Here is a 19,244-nt window from a genome sequence, read left to right as displayed (position 1 = left end):
TTTTTTCATTTCCCCTTTGAACATGCTATTCTTAAATTTCCTCTATACCCTTGTGATTTTTAGTTCGGCTTGTTTTAGAAATTTCCCTTCCCTTCATCGACACATGAATAAAAGAAGGGGAGTCATTTCCATCACACACATAAAATTCTTCCTGCCATTCAAGGGCATCCCTGACAGACTTGGCTGTTAAGAGCTCATCGTGCCTCCAGATTTACTATTTGAAACCATGTTTACATTTCAGTGACTGTCACATAGACCACTTGATCTTACAAGGCTTTTCTTAGTTACTGGACCATTATTTTCTCTGTTGAGCACTATACCAAATGACAGAGAACACAGATGTTAAAGTTGTCTTTGGATTATGGAGAGGAGGCTGAATAACATGAAAAAGAAAAAAAAAAAAAGACTGTGCATACAATACAGTAGAAATTAATCTAATTTTGTATCCACCTGCTTTATTTACTTCTGATGTATTGCCTTCTTTGAACCTGTGATCTAGAACCTGTTATTATGATTATAAAATCAGATTATGAAACACTGTTCTTTATCTTTGGCTCTTTTAATAAGTTGTTGTAGCAGACACCATTGTTTGACTACCCAATTACCAGGAACCAAACTGCCCCACCAAGGGCTAAGTCAGGATTAGCCTAAACCAGCTAAGATGTTCTATTCACCTTTCCACATGCTGACCCTTTCCTCAACCTTCCGCAACTGGAGGTGGCATATGACAGAGTTTTGACTAAGGATACTACATGAAAGTTGGCTGAGGACTTCTGGAAAACATTTAGATGCCTTACAAAATGGACAGGTGCAAGAGAATAACTCACTGATACAATTACTTCCATCTTCATGCTTTGAACATGTATGTGATTAGCCTGCAAGCTCTTTTGGAATAAGAACAGCAAAGCCTTTTTATGGCTACCTCTTTCCTAGTTCTTAGCATAGTATAGAACATTCTAGAGGACATTTAAGAGACTGGTTAATTCATGCCACAAACATCACCCTGGTCATGGCACCTTACACTTGGGAGGGAAGTCCCAACTTCTAGTTTCTCCCAGAAGAGTAAAAGGTTTGGCCAATACATATAGTATCCCAATGTTTATAGCTCCTTCCTAAGGGACTGACTGCTAAATCACCTAGTGTTAGAAGCAGCTAGTGCTCAGCATTTTGGAGTAATCTTGAACCAGAAACATCAAAGACATTGATTTAAATAGGTATGCAAACATTCCTTGTTGCAATCCCAAACTCGGTGCAGATTAAACTGGCAATATGTTCAGCTCCTAATTTCTCTCAGGAAGGGGCATGCTGTCCCTGCTGCTATGGAATGGGTTGATCCTGTACTGGTAGCCAGAGTAACACCTCCAGGAGCCTGAAAGGTCATGTAAGTATTTCCTGCACCTTCTACCCCCGTCTCCATGTGATAGAACCAATTATCCACCTTCTTCTTGGATGGGGTTTGTCCATACATCAAACACCCAGCTTTTACAGCTCCTGAGGATTTGTTTGCTAAATCACTTAATTCTTGGAGCTGTCAGAGCTTGGGACTATAGAGAACAAACTGGTAGTTTCAAGCAGGTGCAGAAACACTATAAGCAACTATTTCCCCAAGGCATAGCACAGAGCAAACAGGCAAAAACACCCAGATCTCACTTTTTCCTTGGAAGGGATTTGACTACATATGAAATTATCTTGAATTTCCCAGCTGTTTCCATGGTTCAGGTTTTTAGTAAGCCTGCATCTGGGACAGCAGGCAATTAGTAGTCCTCTGGGTGCCTGAATGGGTATGTGGGGATGTCCCATAGTTCCTTCCTCTGGCTTGCTCCAGAGACAGGATTGAAGTCCCAGTTAACCTGCTGTCTCTGAGAGCTCACGGTTCCCATTGTATGACAGATCCCTAAGGGTGACAAAGAGCAAAGAAATTAGTTTGAAGGGCAGATGTTGTAAAGAAAGTGCAAAGAGCTGTCATAGATCCTTTCTTTGGAATAGTAAAGAGTAAGTGGAAGATGAACTCCAGCTCCCAGCTTATATTTGATGAGAGAAAGAAGTGGACTATATATATAGTACTCTAATTTTTCTACCCATTTTCCAAGGGACAGGACTTTGTCTTGCCTATCTTAGAACATTGATGAGACCTGGCACACTCCAAACTCCTGAGGGTCACTAAGAAAAAAAGTTGGTGATGTGAATAAGCACAGAAGTTTTAGAAGTACTCACAATCTCTGGCCAGGCTGATTGGTGAGGGTGAGCTTAATCTCCTAAACAAGTTTTTACAAGTCTGAAGACTGGTTTATTGAATCTGCAGAAACCAACAAAGATAGTCCAGGAAAATGAAGAAATAGGGAAATGTGCTCCAAACAAAACAACAAGTTTATAAAAACAAACTTTAATAAAATGAAGATAAGTAACCTACTCAATAGAGAAATCAAATTAACAAAGATGCTATTATCAAAGTCAAAAGAGGAGCCCATTAAAAATATGATTTGAACAGAGATAGAAAATATAAAAAAGAACCAAGCAGAAATCATAGATTTGAAGAATATGATAATTGAACTAAAAATTAATAGAGAGGTTCAATAGAAGACTAGATGAACAGAGGAGAAAGGGTCTGGAAACTCAAATTCCGGCAATTGGCAATCAATCAGAGAAGCAAAAAGAAAACAGAATGAAAAGGTGAAGGTAGTTAAAGGACCTATGGAACTTCATCCAGTTACTAATACACACATTATGGAAGTTCTAGAATAAAACAGAGATAAAAGGAGCAGAAAGCTTTTTCAAAGGAGTAATGGCTGAAAATTTGCCAGACTTGGAGAAGGATATAAATAATCAGGTTCAGGTAGCCCAAAGAATATCAAATAAATGAATCCAGAGACTCACCAAAAAAAAAAAAAAAACACTAAAATCAAGTTGTTAAAGACAAAGAGAAAATTCTGAAAGCAGCAAGAGAAAAATAAATTGGTGTTTACAAGAAAACTTCCATAAAGCTATTAGAAGATTTTTCAGCAAAAATTTTGCAAGGTTAAAGGAAGCTGGATGTTATATTTAAAGTCTTGGAAGTAAAGAAAACTGCCATCCAAGAACACTATACCCAGAAAACCTGTCCATGAAAAATGAAGGGGAGATAAAGAATTTCTTAGACAAACAAAAACAAGGAATTCATCACCACTCGACATGCCTTACAAGAAGTTACAAAGCAAGTTCTTCAAATGCAATGAAAAGACACTAAAAACAAACACAGACAACAAAAAACAAGAGATCATCAGAAAGTAGGAAGCTTGTTGACTATTGATAAAGGTCAAGATAGACAAAACAAGAATATTGTATTTTTATCATACTGAGGAGAATCACCTTTTACTTCTACTACAAAAGTATGAAAACAACCATAAATAATTTGTGTTAATGAATATTTAATAAAAACTGATGGAAAAAATCAAAATGCAACTATATGTTTTCCATAAAAAACTCACTTAAGCTTTGAGGACACACATGGACTGAAAGTAAAGGCATATAAAAAGATATTCCATGCAAATATAAATAAAAGAAAACAAGTGTGGCTATACTTCTATCAGACAAAGTCGACTTCAGTCAAGAACTATCTCTAGGAAAAAAAAAGGTCACTTGATAAAAAGGGTCAATTCAAGGAATATATGAAAATTATAAATATATATGCATGCAACATTAGAGAACCTAGGCATATAAAATAAACATGGAAAGATATATAAAGAGAAATTGACAGCAACACAATGATAGTAGGTGAATGATAATCTTCCACTTTTAATAGTGGATACAATATCCAGACAGCAAATCCACAACAGCAACAACAACAACAACAATGAAAAAAGAGACTTGCACAATACTACAAACCAAATGAAACTATCAGACATATACAAAACTTTTCACCCAACAATACACAAGAAACATTCTTCAGTATGGATTATATGTTAATAAAATAAGGCTTAACATCTTTTAAAATATCAAAAACTTATAAAGTAAGAAGGCTATAACAGCAAGAGAATGGGAAAATTCAAAAATACATGGAAATCCAGAAATCATACTGTTAGCTGGGTGTGGTGTGCATATCTGTAATCCTCATAGCCTGGGAGGCTGAGGCAGAAGGATCATGAGTTCAAAGCCAGCCTCAGCAACCTCAAGGCACTAAGTAACTTGGTGAGAACCTGTCTCTAAATAAAAACAAAATAGGGCTAAGTTGTGGCTCAGTGGACTTCCCCTGAGTTCAGTCCCCAGGAACACACCCCCTGCAAAAAAAAAAAAAAAAAAAAAAAAAAATCATACTCTTAAACAACCATTGGCTTAAAAAAGAAGTCAAAGGGAATTTGAAAAATATATTGAGGTAAACAAGAAGTAAAACACACATTGTCAGAACTTACAGGATGCAGTAAAGGCAAGTTTATAACTTTAAATGCCCACATTAAAAAAGAAGACAGATGTCAAATAAACAACCTAATTTTGTACCTCAAGAAACTACAAAGGAAAAAGAAATTAAACCCAAGGCTAGCAGAGGGAAGGAAATAATAAAGATCAGAGCATAAATAAATAGAAAAGAGGAAAACTATAGAAAAAAAAAACCCAACCAAACTGAAGGCTTTGTGTGTGTGTGTGTAAAAACATCCAAACTGATAAATTACGAAAAAAGAGAGAAGACTCAAACAAGTAAAATCAGAAATGAAATTGGAGACATTAAAACCACTGGGATTATAGGTGTGCACCACCACATCCAGCCAGATTTACTTTTAATTAGATTATTATTGTTATTATACTTAGTTGGTCTCTTTCCCTTTATTGTTATATTAAAAAAATTTTAGACTTAGAGAAAGAAAAATTGTTGAGCTACAAATACCTTTAAAAACAATTCATGACACAATACGTTTTCATCAACCACTTATAAAATTAATTAAAAATTGAAATAAATATATGGAAGATAAGAACCAGCATAACTAAAATAGTAGCAGGTTCTTTAGTATTTGACATCTATGGGGCATTTACATTATATACCTTTAATATGACACAAAATTATAATATATCAGATTCAATTTTAGCAATTAATGATGTTAATCCTGTCAGGGATGAAAGAAAGCAGGGGAGTAGTAGAAAGATTCCATTTGCATTAATGCTTTAATGAGACCTTGGAAAATAAAAAAAAAAAACTCTTGGTGTATTTTTGAATTGTAATTTGTTACTGGGGACAAGTGCTTCAGAACCACTTAGAAAAAACATCTATCTATAATTGAGTCAAGATCCTTAAAGTCCCTTTGGGATCATTATCTCTAAAATCATGGAGTGATAATTTTAAAATACCTGTGTAGCTGTCCCTATGAATCGATTAAAATGAAATAGATATGTAAAAGTAAAAAATAATACCAGCAATTATACAGACAACAGGTTGACACATCTGATTATTCATTGTGTGATAAACACAGTAAGGTTGTAGGTTTGGGAAAGAGGAAGATTATAGTTCTTCTTAAAATGTATTCTTTTCTGAGATTACAATAAGACAGTAAGAAGAGATTTCAATTTCTGGACACAGAATAGTAACAGGGTGACAGTTTAAAATTAATAAGACAGAAACAATTTCTGCAGAGACTAAGTGACAAACTAGCAAATGTTTTGGTAACAGAGTGACATGGCATCATCTCCTGTCTTGAAGACCAGAACTTGTTTGAGTCAAAGAGTTTAGGCACCAACAAAGAATTGGGTAATCTATAAGAAAGAGGGTCATTCCCCAGTGCCTACACTCGGAGCTGATATTCATCTGTTGTCACTGGTACCACTGCTGGTCCTGGTGGCCACTGTAATGTGCTACTTACAGCTTCCTTCCTCTCTTCTCAGGTATTGATCACAAAGGCAACTCCTTACTAAACATCTTATACTAATATCCATTTCAGAGTCTATTTCCCTAGAAAATCCTACCTGTGACAGGTTTTTAACACATTGAAAATGCTTCCATTTGTTGAAGAGACTATCTTTTTTCCAACGTATGTTTTCAGTTCCTTTGTCTAGTATGAGAACTGTATTTATGTGGGTTTGTCCCTGTGTCTTCTATTCTGTACCATTGGTCTACATATCTATTTTGATGCCAACACCATGCCTTTTTTCATTGCTATAGCTTTGTAGTATAGTTTAAGGTAATGCCTCCAATTTCATTCTTCTTGCTAAGGATTGCTTTGGCTATTCGGGGTCTCTTATTTTTCCAAATGAGTTTCATGATTGCCTTTTCTATTTCTATAAGGAGTGACACTGGGATTTTAATTGAAATTGCACTGAATCTATATAGTACTTCAGGTAGTATGGCCATTTTGATAATATTAGTTTTGCCTATTCAGGAGCATGGGAGATCTTTCTGTCTTCCAAGGTCTTCTTCAATTTCTTTCTTCAGTGTTCTGTAGTTTTCATTGTAGAGGTCTTTCACTTCTTTCATTAAAATAAAATACTTGGGAATCAAGTTTTTTTTTTTTTTTTTTGAGGCTATTGTGAATGGGTAGTTTTCCTAATTTCTCTTTCAGAGGATTCACCACTGATGTATAGAAATGCATTTGATTTATGGGTATTGATTTTATATCCTGCTATTTTGCTGTATTCATTTATTAATTCTAGAAGTTTTCTGGTATAGTTCTTGGGATCCTCTTAGTATAGAATCATGTTGTCAGCAAATAATGATAGTTTGAGTTCTTCTTTTCCTATTTCCATATCCCTTTAATTTCTTTCACCTATTTAATTGCTCCGGCTAGAATTTCAAGAACTAGCACTGGAAATAGTCCTACTTTAGCAGCCTTGACCAAACGGTCTGCACCCTAGGGATCACCCCACCCTTCCTAACAATCCTTTATTGTGTCCTAGGTGATGTCATGGCTAGCCTCATGGGTTTCGCAGGTTGAAATTGAACACATTACCAGTAGACTGGGGTGTGAGGCTTAGAGGACAACCTTTTAATGTTCTTAAGACTGTCCTCCCTATGAGCTAGGATCCAAGAAAATAGGTTGCAGAATACTATGGAAAAGTTCTGGCCCAATTCTTAAGGCTATTAGTGCTGTTCAGTTTGCATCTTGGTCCCCAGTTTCAACCCTGCCAGGAGAAGAGCTGGTCCTACCTAAAATCACAGACACTAAACTGGTAAGAGCAGACTGGAGCCCAAGTACTGATACACATTTTCTTTTCTGTGCTGGGGATTGAACCCAGGGTTTGTTTATGCTGGGGCAAGTACTCTATCACTGAACTACATCCCTAGTCCTAACATCTATTTTCATTGTATACTGGCCCCTGGTCACACTAGGGAAGGAGTCAAACGTTCCCTAATCAGCTAACTTAAAAATCCCCGTATCCTAGGGCCGCCGTCCTGCAAGACCATGTACTGCTCCAGAATGAGGAAAGGCAAAGCACCTGCCTGCCTGCTTCTGCCTCTGTTTTCCTCTATGACTGTTGCTCCAGCCATCCCATTGTGATTGCTCCTTAGCTATTACCCTTGTTTATAAAACAGCTCCAAAGCAATTTATACATATTTCATTGTATTTCCTTGGGAGACAGGGACCCTTTTTATTCATTTGACACACTATGAAGCACCTACTCTGTGCCATATACTATGCTAGGCTCTGGAGACAAAGGTGAATGAGCAGACCTGGTGAGCAGCAATAAATAGCTGTCACAGGGGAATGAAGTTTAAGTTAAACCAGCTACAAGATATGACCGTAGTTCACAGATTCTTCTTCATATTCTCACCTGCTTTTGTTGATAGGCTTACTTTGATATACTGTACCAGAATATTCTCCTCATTGGCTTCTCAGACTTAAGTTTGCTACCTTGTAATTTATTTTAGAAACTGAAGTGAGAATCCTCCCTTAATAGGAAACTGTTACTCTATTTTTCTAGAGCTCGTATCCTCAGCTGCCTCTTCAATCACATAAAAGCATAATAAGGTAATCAGCTCCAGGACCACAGTCAGACAGATCTCCTTACTGTGCTTAGCACATCACTCACTCACTTCACAACTGCATCTTTGTTACCACCAATTTCTCATACGAAACACTCCGTGTGTCCAGCAACCCACTTCCTTTCCCTCCTAATCTCCACTTAAGATCCATTTCATTAGTGAAACCTTATACAGCTACCCAACTTGGTTGGTACCCTGCCAAACACTCCAGGCAATCCCTCTCAACTGGATCTCATCTCTTTGTTTCTCACAGATTAATTCATTCCTTCCCACTGGAGATTAAATACACAGATCAATTTAAGAAACAGACACAATAAAGCATTAAGAAAAAATCAGAGCAAAGGTAAAATATAATCCCAGGGATAAGATAATGCCAGCAAAAATTTCTTATAAAAATAATGCCACTAGATTCTGAATAATAAATAAATAGAAATTGGATTTCTAGCTCTTGTTTTTCTGTTGGCCAAAGCAGATCTGAAAGCATAGTTGTAAGCTCTACAGTGTTCATAAGATAAAAACATACTAGATTCTGAGGAGAAACAGTTTTTACTGAAGCATTAGGCATTTCTTCTACAGATCATTTTACCATTTTATCCATGGATCACTGCAAAAGGGAACAGCGTGCTCCCTTTTATCATTGCTAAGAATTCAGCAAAACATTTCATTGGACTGCTTCTTTAAAAACTCAAATCAACAGAAGCAATTCTCTAGGGTAGGCAGTATGAGACTAGGCAAAACCAGTAGCTAATGAATACATCCTGGATTCTGTGTAAATCAATCTCTTCTCCTTCCTTCCTTCCTCTCAGCACTGTTAACCAGAATTTAGCATCATCTGTTCGTATTTACTTTGGGCCTTAGGCTGAGTCACTAATCTAATACTGTATTGGTGTATTCACCAAGTTAAGGCTATCGTTATGATAATATTGACCATTATTTGTTTCTTTCCCCTTTGTTCTTACCTGAGTGGGCTGTGGAGTTTTGCAAATGCTATATGACATATGATATCATCAATGAGACAGATAATGTGTTGTGCTGCTTTAACCTTTATTGTTAATTTCCTGGACAGTAAACAGCAATAACCCCAAACTACATAAAACAAAAGCTCTTCTGTGTTTTCAAAAATTGCAAGAATATAGAAAGGGGCCCTGAAACAAACAAAAATTTTGGGAATTGCTACTGTATATAGTTTACCAAATAAGTCTAGTAGGGTACTTAAGAAGTTACAGTGCTATGTTCTAGGACGCTTAGCACAAAGGTGATCATTCCAAGGAGTCAACAGTTGGCACTGCTACAGCAATGGTTAAGGAAGAAAAATGGCTTCAAACACAGTGCTGGCAATGCCATTATTTTAATAATATATTATTATTATTAAATAATATTTAATAATAAATCCAATGTAGTCTCTGCATTTTAAAGAACACAAAAGAAGAACATGCAAGATCTCCAAAAAGTGATGTGACGTTTTAGGGTTATTTAAGCCCAAACTATATTTCCCAAACCAAGGACTGCATCAATATGTATGGCTGTGAGAGTGACCAAGAAAGTTGAGTGATTTGGTCCAAGAGTCGATGTCACTTCCAAGTACTATCTAAAACCTCAGTGAATAAAGGTCACATTTGCTAAGTCTGAGAACTTCTGGACTAGAAGTAAAGAGAGCTGAAGCCCTAGAATACACTTAGATATAAGATATTTCCGTGAGCATGATGCTAGCTAAATTCATGAAGAGCCATTTAGGCAAGTTACATAGGTAAATTTCACCAAGGGTTTTCAGATAGAAACAAGTGGCTTGGGGACTGTGAGGAATTTCTTCTCAACATTCTTAAGGCTGTCTCTGATGGAATGTTGGGTGGTGGCTGGGTGGAAGGGAAGCTGGACCAGATAAGGACCTCTTGTTCTGCGCTTCCGCTTATTGTCCTAGTCCCTTTCCTTTTTCTGACTTCAAAACTCTGCTTCTGAAACCAGCAGCTAAATTTTCAATTAGGAAGATCCCTTACTATTTCAGAGCCTCAAGAATAGTTACAAGCCTACTTGATTCAAAAGAGGAAGTAGGGTTTGGATCAAGAATTTGAAATCACCATCTATTTGCAACGAGGGAATTCCCCCACAAGTGCAAAATGTGTCTGATCTCTCAGACCCACTCTACACTCCTGTCCCAGGCTTCACATTCCAGGGCATTGCCTTCAGAATACCTCTGTGCCTCTTGTTGAGGTCCTTTCAGGACAGGGAGCCTCCTCAGCAGGTATATCTATCACTGTGAGGTCTAGTATCTAGCTAGGGAAGGACAATAGCAGGAACAAGGCCTCATTCTTCTTCAGGGGCCCACCACATAGGTGGTGCCCTGTAAATGTGCACCAAATCAGTTGACTGCATTTGTTTCTTTATACAGAAATTGGGCCTTTGACATCAATTTATTTATACATAAGAACTTCTAAGAGACGGTTTCCCTCCCTGGGCTTATTAAATACCATGCAGCCCAAGGGAAAACAGAAAGCAAAATAGAAAGAAAACAAAACTTAACTCAGAAAACAAGTGTTTACTAATTGCTGACCTTTCACAAAGCCTTTTGTGAGATGCAACAGAGGTTTATGAGATAGGGTACCTGACACAAGGCATTTGCAGCCAAGAAAATGATAATGCAATCATACGGCTGAAACTTCCAATGTTGATCACTGAAAATATTTTAATGCTATTATTTGGTAACAATAAATAACGCTTAATAATCAATTAGCATTTTCAATAAGACTGATGTCCCTGTCATTTATTGCTTCTAAGTTAAAAATTCATGACACAATGTTGAACATAGAGCCCAGGGTTTCCACTTGGTAATTGCTTGGCCTTTACAAAGAATCTTGGAAATATTTTCCCTTTTATTGTTGGCTTCTAGAGGGTAACTGCTACCCTTTACTTTTTAAAAAATATGTGTTATTTTTAGATGTACATGACTGTAGAGTGTATTTTTACATGTTATACATAACACACATGGAGTATAACTTATCCTAATTAGGATCCCATTCTTGTGGTTGTACATGATATGTGAGTTTCATTGGTCATGTATTCATATATGAATGTAGGAAAGCTGTGACTGATTCATTTTACTATCTTTCCTAATCCCATCCTCCCTCCCTTCCCTTCATTTTCTTTTTAATCAGATGAAGAAATTTATTTTTCAATCCATCTACTTGCCATTACTTCGCTTTATTTGGTTTACAGAACTTCTGGAAGTTTTACAAATCTATGACTAAGGATGTTCAATTGGTGACTCAGTTTAATCACGTAAAATAAATGGAAGACAATAAAATGCCATTTTTTAAAAAAATTCTCACTGATTTCAATGCATTTTGCCACAAGTGTAAAAATTTGATATAGTGACTTAGTTGTGCATCTTTTAAAATGTGGGAAAGTAGTAGGAAGTTTATCCACAGGGAATGAAATGACTTAAAAGGTTCAGGGAAGACTTTCTCTATTCCCCCAATAATCTATACAAGCTGGTACAGGAGGACAGAAATTTTACCATTAGAGACACATTCGTTGGATGAATCATGGTCCTGTATTAATAAAATGCATGTACCCTTGGAAGAGTTATATTCAGAACACTCAAGTCAGCCATACCTTAGAATAAATTGGTTTATCTGGTTCTTTCTGTGGGTCATCAGCTTAAGATGCAAATAAATTGTGAAGTACAAGGGAAAGAAAAGTCAATGTGTGGAGTTCTTCTGGGAAGGGGAGGCCTGGTCGGGGAGCTGCAGAGGATGCCCTGGCAGGAGGATGGTAGACAAGTGCTGACTTGGATGGGCATAGGAACAGCAAGGAGATGGGGTTGGGGAGAAGGAGCCTCAAAGAGAGACGAGAGGGTCTTTAGTAACTGAAAACAACCCTCCTAACTGATGACTATCCCTAGATAACACATCTAAGGTTTACTGGACAGTCCTCAACTTGGTTTTTCCCTAACCCTGTGGGATAGCAGGAAATACCAGTTCTCATTCCTCACTTTCCAACCCTTTCAGCTGCAACTAAAGAACATCTAGCTTTGAGTAAAAGCAAAACAGTTTAAAAAATATCCTACCCTCTGGTTGTGAAAGAGAAAAGCAGTCTGTGGAAAAACAGGATGAGGTCCACAAGAGCCAGATGCTTCATATGGGGTCAAAAGTTCAATTCATGTTTGAGCAAAGGGGAATGTATCAGCCCCATTGCTGGGCATTCCTGGTGCTGTCAGCAGCCTGCACAGCTCCTACAGACCCTCGACAACGTTACAGCTGTTTCCTCCCCTGCCAAAATCGCTGAAACTTGCAGGGTTCCCTGCATTCTTTTCAATCAGCCAGAGCTAACTGTAGATGAATCAGCTCAAGTGTTTTTCATTTTGATTGCAGAAATGTACATTTGCCTAATGTGGAATGCTTCCTCACAGAGTTCCCTTTCAGAGACTGTGAGGTGGGTGGCCAACAAGGAGTTCTCTTCTGCTCAGATTTTACTGTGCTGAACTGAAAAACAAGTTGCTAGGCTTACTTCAGGGAAACCAAACTCTGGTCCCTGCAACACACACAGCTGTATAAAGAAATCCAACAGGGAAGAAAGGCAAGGAGCCATTTCTCTCCTGTAGGCCTGTGAGCCTCCTGTCTGTTCTAGCATACACTCTAGTTATGAGCCCACAGATCTCTTAGCAGCCACCTGTTAGAACATCAATAAGCCTGTATTTACTGCTATGAGTAATGCTGATTCTTAATGTCAACATTAGGATTTTCTTTTTCAAAGGAGTCTACTGTCACATTTCTAAGAGCAGAGTGTAAGTAGCAAAACTCCAGGGGTAACTGGTTGTAAAGAATATTCTTTAGCATTCTGTAGTTGCTTTGCAATCTGAATATGTGGCAAGACCTGATGATCTGTGGTCACTTTTAGGGGGACAGTAGCTTTTAATATTGAGTGGTGTTTCCATTTTCTTGATTCACATCTCTGTTACCCTGCCAACACAGTGCTCCTCCACCCAAGACAAGCCAATGCATAATGGAGAGAAGAAACCTAAAACACAACCTAAATGGCTGAATAGAAAACACCAGTTCTAACCAGTTTTTAAAACCTTCCCACATAAATGCTCCTGTTTCCTTTCTGATTTCAACCTTAAGTGGCTAAGTGGTTACAAATAGACTATTCTGGAATCTTATTATTTTGAAACATTATGTTTGAAAGTAGAAGTTGTCTGTAGCTTATTACTCTAAGTGCTGGGTGTGCTCAGAACAGAGCAGCATATCCACAGGTAGACTGGTCCAGGGGCACCTGAGGGTGGAGGGTGATTTCTTCTCATCTGTTCTCACCTTTACATTCGGTGTCTCCCTCCTCCTTTGCAGCAAGCCTTGGATGATGCCAGTCATGCACCATTCCCAAGAAACATTAACAAGGAAGCAATGAATGAAATGATTAGTGTTGCCTTTCTGCACTCCAACTTCCCAAAGTCCTCCTACCGACTCCTGGGGTCAGCACTCTGGTTCAGAAATTTTCACCACCATCCCTCTCAACTGAAGTTGACGACTTGGGTTGTATTGTGACTTGCCAAGCAATGATAACATTGTTATATATTTGTTACATATAGATTATAATTTGAGACTTATTAATTAGCCTAAGCATAATAACCCAAAGGAATCATCTCTACCTTCAATTAAACCTCATGCATGGGTAGATTTCACTTCTTTTACATATTTCATAAAAGACCTTTTAACTATTCAGGTTGTACTAGAAGACAGAGGCCAAGTTAATACTAAGCACCTGCACATGCGTGCACATACACACTACCTATGTATTCTATATCTGTTTTTTAAATAAAAGGTGACACAATCAACAGTTTAGAGATTTTCCATTTAAAAGGCAAAGTAAAAAGCTGAGTTTTGTCTCATCTCACAAAACTCTACCAAAATAATATGGAAACAACAAAAAAGATGATTCAAATCAGACAAGAAAGTGATAGCAAAGGGAAACTCAGAATTTTCTTCTTCATAGTCAAGGGCAATAATCTGAAGACTGGAGAGTGCAGAATAAGTGCAGTGACCTGAAGTCTAAAGACAATAGACCCGTATATCACATTGTCAAAGCTAACAATAAATTCACATATTCAGGATGAAGATGTGCTATATCCTAGACAGTGAAAACATAAATGATCCAATACACTAGTGATTATTGCCGAGAAATTTTAGGGGAAAGATAAGAGGTATCCCAAGGTTGAACAGGTTAAAAAGGTCCAATCTTAAAATTATAGGTTTGGCCTGCATCCCCAGCAACATTTGAGACTGAATTTTTAAATTGTCTCCATGCACCTAGAAAGGAAACCCATGTGGTTTCACTAAGAACTTTCTTTTCTTTCTTGAATGGATTATTGAACTGCTGTTAGGAGAGTGTTCACATTCAAGGTTTCTCAATTTCAGTGGAACAGGTGATGTCATCTCTTATGTTATGTTGTCAATAAATATATTGTCATGGCCTGAATAATTACAAAAATGATTGCACTGATGATTAAACAAACAACACAAGAAGTTAATTACAGAATCATGAACAATAGCCTGTGGCATGACCTTCAAGGGGAAGTCACAAAGTTCTGAAATTGCTTTTGTTATATAGGCTTTGATATCATACAAAAAAAAAAAAAAAAAAGAAAGCCATGCTTATCCATGGATTTTTTTTTTTTAAGAACTTAATTCTGTCAGAGCATAAAAGAGAAGAATTTCCTATTTGACTCAATCAATGTACTGAAATGAACAAAATACCGTTTGATTTAGAGAAAATGTGAAGTTTGAATTCACAATTCTGCATTAAGTAGAAGGTGCTTCTTCTCACCTCGTGCCACGGCCTTGCCTGCAGCTGCAAATGCAATCACAGAATTTTTCCTGGCATCTTCAGAGCTGTATCAGTATGATCTGACTCAAGGCATAAATTTCATTTTGAAAATGAGATTCAAACCAGAAAGCCAACTGCCAAAATTTTAAATAATGTATACATTAACACCAAAAATCCTGGTCTTCCTGATTCAGCTCTCTAGTAAAGAAATATGCCTGGCAAAAAACCAAAAATAAGTTCATTCACTTATAAGAAGCCTGTCTTTAACCAATGGGTTACCCTTCCTTGGACAGATATAAGTCACAGTTGGTTTGTGGTCTCCCCGTGCCAAGGAAAGGGCTTGTGAGAGGAACAAGAATTTGTCTATTCAAAAAATAAATAAGAGAGCCACAAAAGCCCCCAAAGTTCATATTCCCATATGAAAGAAAAGGGAGCCAAACCTTTGCCACTAAACAGGAAAAGAAAGTAGTTGTGTTTGTCAGGGCTCCCCAGGAGGGAGGAGGAGTTGAGACCACTGATAAGCTTCTGGCTTCCAGATGTTGACCCCTGGGGTTTGGTAGTTCTGAACCAGAATTGAGATACCTTCAGGCTTGTCAAGAGAAACAATCAGAAAGAGAAAAGGGAAAAGAAGAAGAAGCCCATCCCAGATTACTTAACTTCTTTCCTTATTCCTTCTATCATTAGCTCATCCACCCTCTGTGATGGGAACTATTTTAAAACATCCTTAAATACTCGAATATCTGCAGCATCCTAGCCTTAGACCACCCTCAGAAAAGCATAAAGCCTATTTGTGAGTTGTTTCTTGCTTTATTTTCTTTCCTTGTTCATCTGATTATTCTGAAATGTAGAAGCATATCTTTTAATTTACTGTATTCCAAATGAAAGAGATCCTGTTTAAAACGCTTACTGCCAAACTAACAAATATCTTGACAAAGAAAAGGGGAAAGAGCCCAGGTGGAGTTGCTTTTTTTTCAGGGAGCCTAGAGCCTTTTCCCCTCCCCTTCTTCTTTTTAATGTGTGCAAATTCGGGTTCAGGATTAGAAATGGTGAGACTGACCTCAAGTATCGGGACAACTCAATATCTTGACTCTTGACCCCCTTCCCCTTTCTATGTTATTTATAAACCATTTCTCCAAACATATTTGCTATACCCCGTGCCATGTGTTTGGGCTTTTTTTAGTCATACATTCTGCACCTTCATCAGCTTTGGCTGTGGTCCCAGCCCTCTGGCTCAAATGTCCTTCATGGCCTGGCAACAGGGGACCTTTGAGGTCAGTGGGGCCCTGGTGAGGCAGATAAAAAGCAGAAAGATTGGAGATACTGCAAAAGGTCCCGAGGGACAACTTTTCTTTTGCATTTTGACCTTCTTTATATGTTCATATGTGTCACCTGTACAAACTGCTGCTACTACAACCTGTGATGGAGGAGGACAAGAGGACTTTGCAGAGGGAATTTTGTCCTAAGAGTATGTAAGATACTCCCTTAAGGCTGGTCCTTTGGATCCAAGTCCAACCATCTTATCTCATCACGGAGGCAAGTTCCATCTTCCAGAAGAAATACCCATTCAGAGAGGCAGACCCATCAAAATGTTAAACCTTTTTCCTAAGAAATAAGTTGTTGTTGTTGTTTTGTTTTCGTTTTTTTGCCCTAAAACCCATATGGTTTGGATACGGTTACTTTAGCTGGAAAGTATACTTAACTATCACAGATGCTGGCATCCTTAATAGTATTCAACTCTTTTTTCACTTTAAACATTTTCATGGGCTATTCCCAAATTGGAAGGAAGAGAAATAGGAGGCAGAGGCAGGTTGGGAAGTAAACAAAGTGGGGTCGGAGGGAAAGGAGGCAAGGAAAACGTGTATCTGAATCCCACCAAGCTGTGTGGCTTCTGGGATCTCTTTCTTTAGTTTTTAAACAATACTAGCTCACCCATATTGATGGAGCTTCTGTGAACCAGATAATTGTGAAAGTTTTTTTTTTTTATATGACTTAACTTAGTCTTCACAATAACCTGTGTGCTACGGAAACTGAGGCAGAGGAAAGTGAAGCAACTTCATTGAGTTTACACAACTAATGGTGACAAAGCAGGATTCAAATCCAGACTGTCCTTTTAACCACATGCTATACAGCTACTGCAGTACTAAGCAGGTTAGCACTGCTAGTTTAGATAACCTCTCTCTCAACCTTACTAGCTCACACGCCATTCTTTTCAAGTTTGTTTATGGGCATTTCTTTTGTAAATTCACTTAGTATTTCCTTTTCTGTTTTTTTAAATATTTTAGTTGTAAAGGGACACAACACCTTTTCTTTATTTTTATGTGGTGTTGAGGATCAAACCCAGCACCTCATACCTGCGAGGCAAGCATTCTGCCACTGAGCTACACCCCAGCCCTTACTTACTATTTTATTTATCAAGAGATAAAGCATAGCTGGGTGTGGTGGCACACCCCTTTAATCCCAGTGGCTCTGGAGGCTGAGGCAGGAGGATCATGTGTTCAAAGCCAGTTTCAGCAACTTATCAAGGCCCTGAGTAATTTAGCAAGACCCTATCTCAAAATAAAAATAAAAAAGGGCTGGGAATGGGACTTAGTGGTTAAGCGCCCCTGGATTCTATCCCTGTTACCAAAATTAATAAAATAAAAATAAAAATCTAGCTTTCTTTGGAATTCTGGAACTTCATGATGATTAAACTTTAGGAGATATACTTTTTTAAAGTTGGGATTTTAAAATAAGAAGCTATAATAATAACAACAAACCATGTGCATCAAAGGCTGTGTGGCTATATTTTTATACCCTACAATCCCCTCAAGGCTGTGGAAAGGGAACACAGGAAGTTGTATGGACCGTTCCCATGCAGGGGGCTTGGATAATGCTGGGTACCTGGAGCTCGGCCTTCAGCCATCTACTCAGATACACCCTACACCAGAAAACCTGAATGCACACAAATATGAATAAAATAAGATGTCCTTATTTACACAGGCATATTTGTTTTATAAAAGGCTTAGGTAGAGGCCCTTTAATTATGAGAGTTTAATGCTTGTCTATAGAGTACTTATGAATTTAAAACCACAGTAGAGAAAAACCAGATTGAAGGAATCCTCTGAGTATCTGTGAGAAAGAAGGCAACCCATCATTCATGCAAGCCAGTGGAAGAACAGATTTGACCATAGCTATTTAATTTTAATTAAAACAATTTTCTTGTAACTCTTCAGGGGCTTCAACTATTACGCAAATCCAGGTATAGCTCATGGAGTTGCAAAGGCCCTTGAGGAATCCCTTCGATGAGCTTGCTTAGTTGAGATAATATGTCATGTAATCCTGGTTTCACCAGTACATGTGAAGCTCACAGAAGTTTTTACCTGGCCAATGTATCGAAATTTAAAAATGGTAGGAGAAGGACTTGAAATCAAGAGTTTAATTATCACTCTTTGCATACTATACTGGTCACACAAAGAGTAAGGAATGGATCTGAGGTTCAAAGTGGTCTTTATTTACATAGAGCTATGTATTCTAACATGGGGGGAGGTGTGTGTGTGTGTGTGTGTGTGTACACGCACATTCTAATTAAGAAGTCGAATAGGTTGTCTGAGAGTATTCTAATAACAATAATGATATACAATGGTAATGAAAGAAAAAAAATCAGCCAAATGAGATCTCACATAGCTTATAGTTTTTGAGGAAAAGATATATATTAACATAAAATTAATGATAACACTACGAAAAAATAGCATGCAAAAAGGGAAAATTTAAGCTAGGGATCATGTCCTGTGGTGATGGACACACACAGAGACACACACAGTTTATTTACATCAGTATTTGGACTAGAAATTCTCCTGGGTAGTTAAGAGAGATAACTACTTAATTTTCGTAGAGCAGAAATACATAGCATCAATCCTGTGAAATCCATTCTCAACTCTGCATCGATTGTGTGGCTTTTGCTGTCTTAACCTTTTCTCAGAACTTACTCCTACCAAGTTCCTCTGCTAAGTAATTTTGGATGCAAGAACATAAAATGAGAGATATATTAATTGCTATAACATGGAGTTATAAGTTCAGCCTTACTAAGTAGAAGACCAAACATTCACTAAACACTTTACAAAGACATTAGAGGTACATAGGAGGGCTTTCCATCAGCCACACTGAGTTCCAGTTGCAGCTTTTCCACTTGCTGTGTGATGCACTACAATCTTCTTAATCCCTTTTAGTTTCAGTGCTTCCTGGGTAAAAGAAAACTACTTCAAGACCTCAGAGGGTCTTAGAGAACACATCAATTCAGTGCCCTTTACACTGTCGACATTTGGTTCAAGCAAGTGCCTTTTAAGCTTGATGACTGGAAGGTCCTAAGTTGTTTTTTTTGTTGTTGTTGTTGGTTTTTTGCAAGATCTGAAAAATCCAAAGGTTGAGGAAGAAGGGGGAGAACTATCTTCTTTTGGAAGAGGTGGAATCCGGGTAAATGCTAGAAGCAAAAGAAATGAGGGACAAAGAAGCA

General features: G+C 37.7%; 1 protein-coding gene and 1 long non-coding RNA gene across 5 annotated transcripts in view; both read right to left on the bottom strand.

Moving 5' to 3' along the window:
- The window catches only part of Ghr (growth hormone receptor), a 243,193-nt gene that overhangs the window by 98,862 nt on the left and 125,087 nt on the right, over positions 1-19,244 (bottom strand). The window lies entirely within an intron of this gene.
- LOC124109597 (uncharacterized) overlaps positions 6,173-19,244 on the bottom strand; it is a 32,003-nt gene continuing 18,931 nt past the window's right edge. Inside the window, exon 2 of the long non-coding RNA XR_006857034.2 lies at positions 6,173-19,211. This is a non-coding gene — a long non-coding RNA (uncharacterized LOC124109597). The remainder of the gene's footprint in view (positions 19,212-19,244) is intronic.

Source organism: Marmota monax, unplaced genomic scaffold (genome assembly GCF_021218885.2).
Source record: "Marmota monax isolate L192 unplaced genomic scaffold, Marmota_monax_Labrador192_F-V1.1 WCK01_AAM20220418_F8-fsc00120, whole genome shotgun sequence".
NCBI classification, from domain to species: Eukaryota; Metazoa; Chordata; class Mammalia; order Rodentia; family Sciuridae; genus Marmota; species Marmota monax.
The sequence above is the reverse complement of the archived record's forward strand: the minus strand, read 5'-3'. Positions and strand labels throughout refer to the sequence as shown.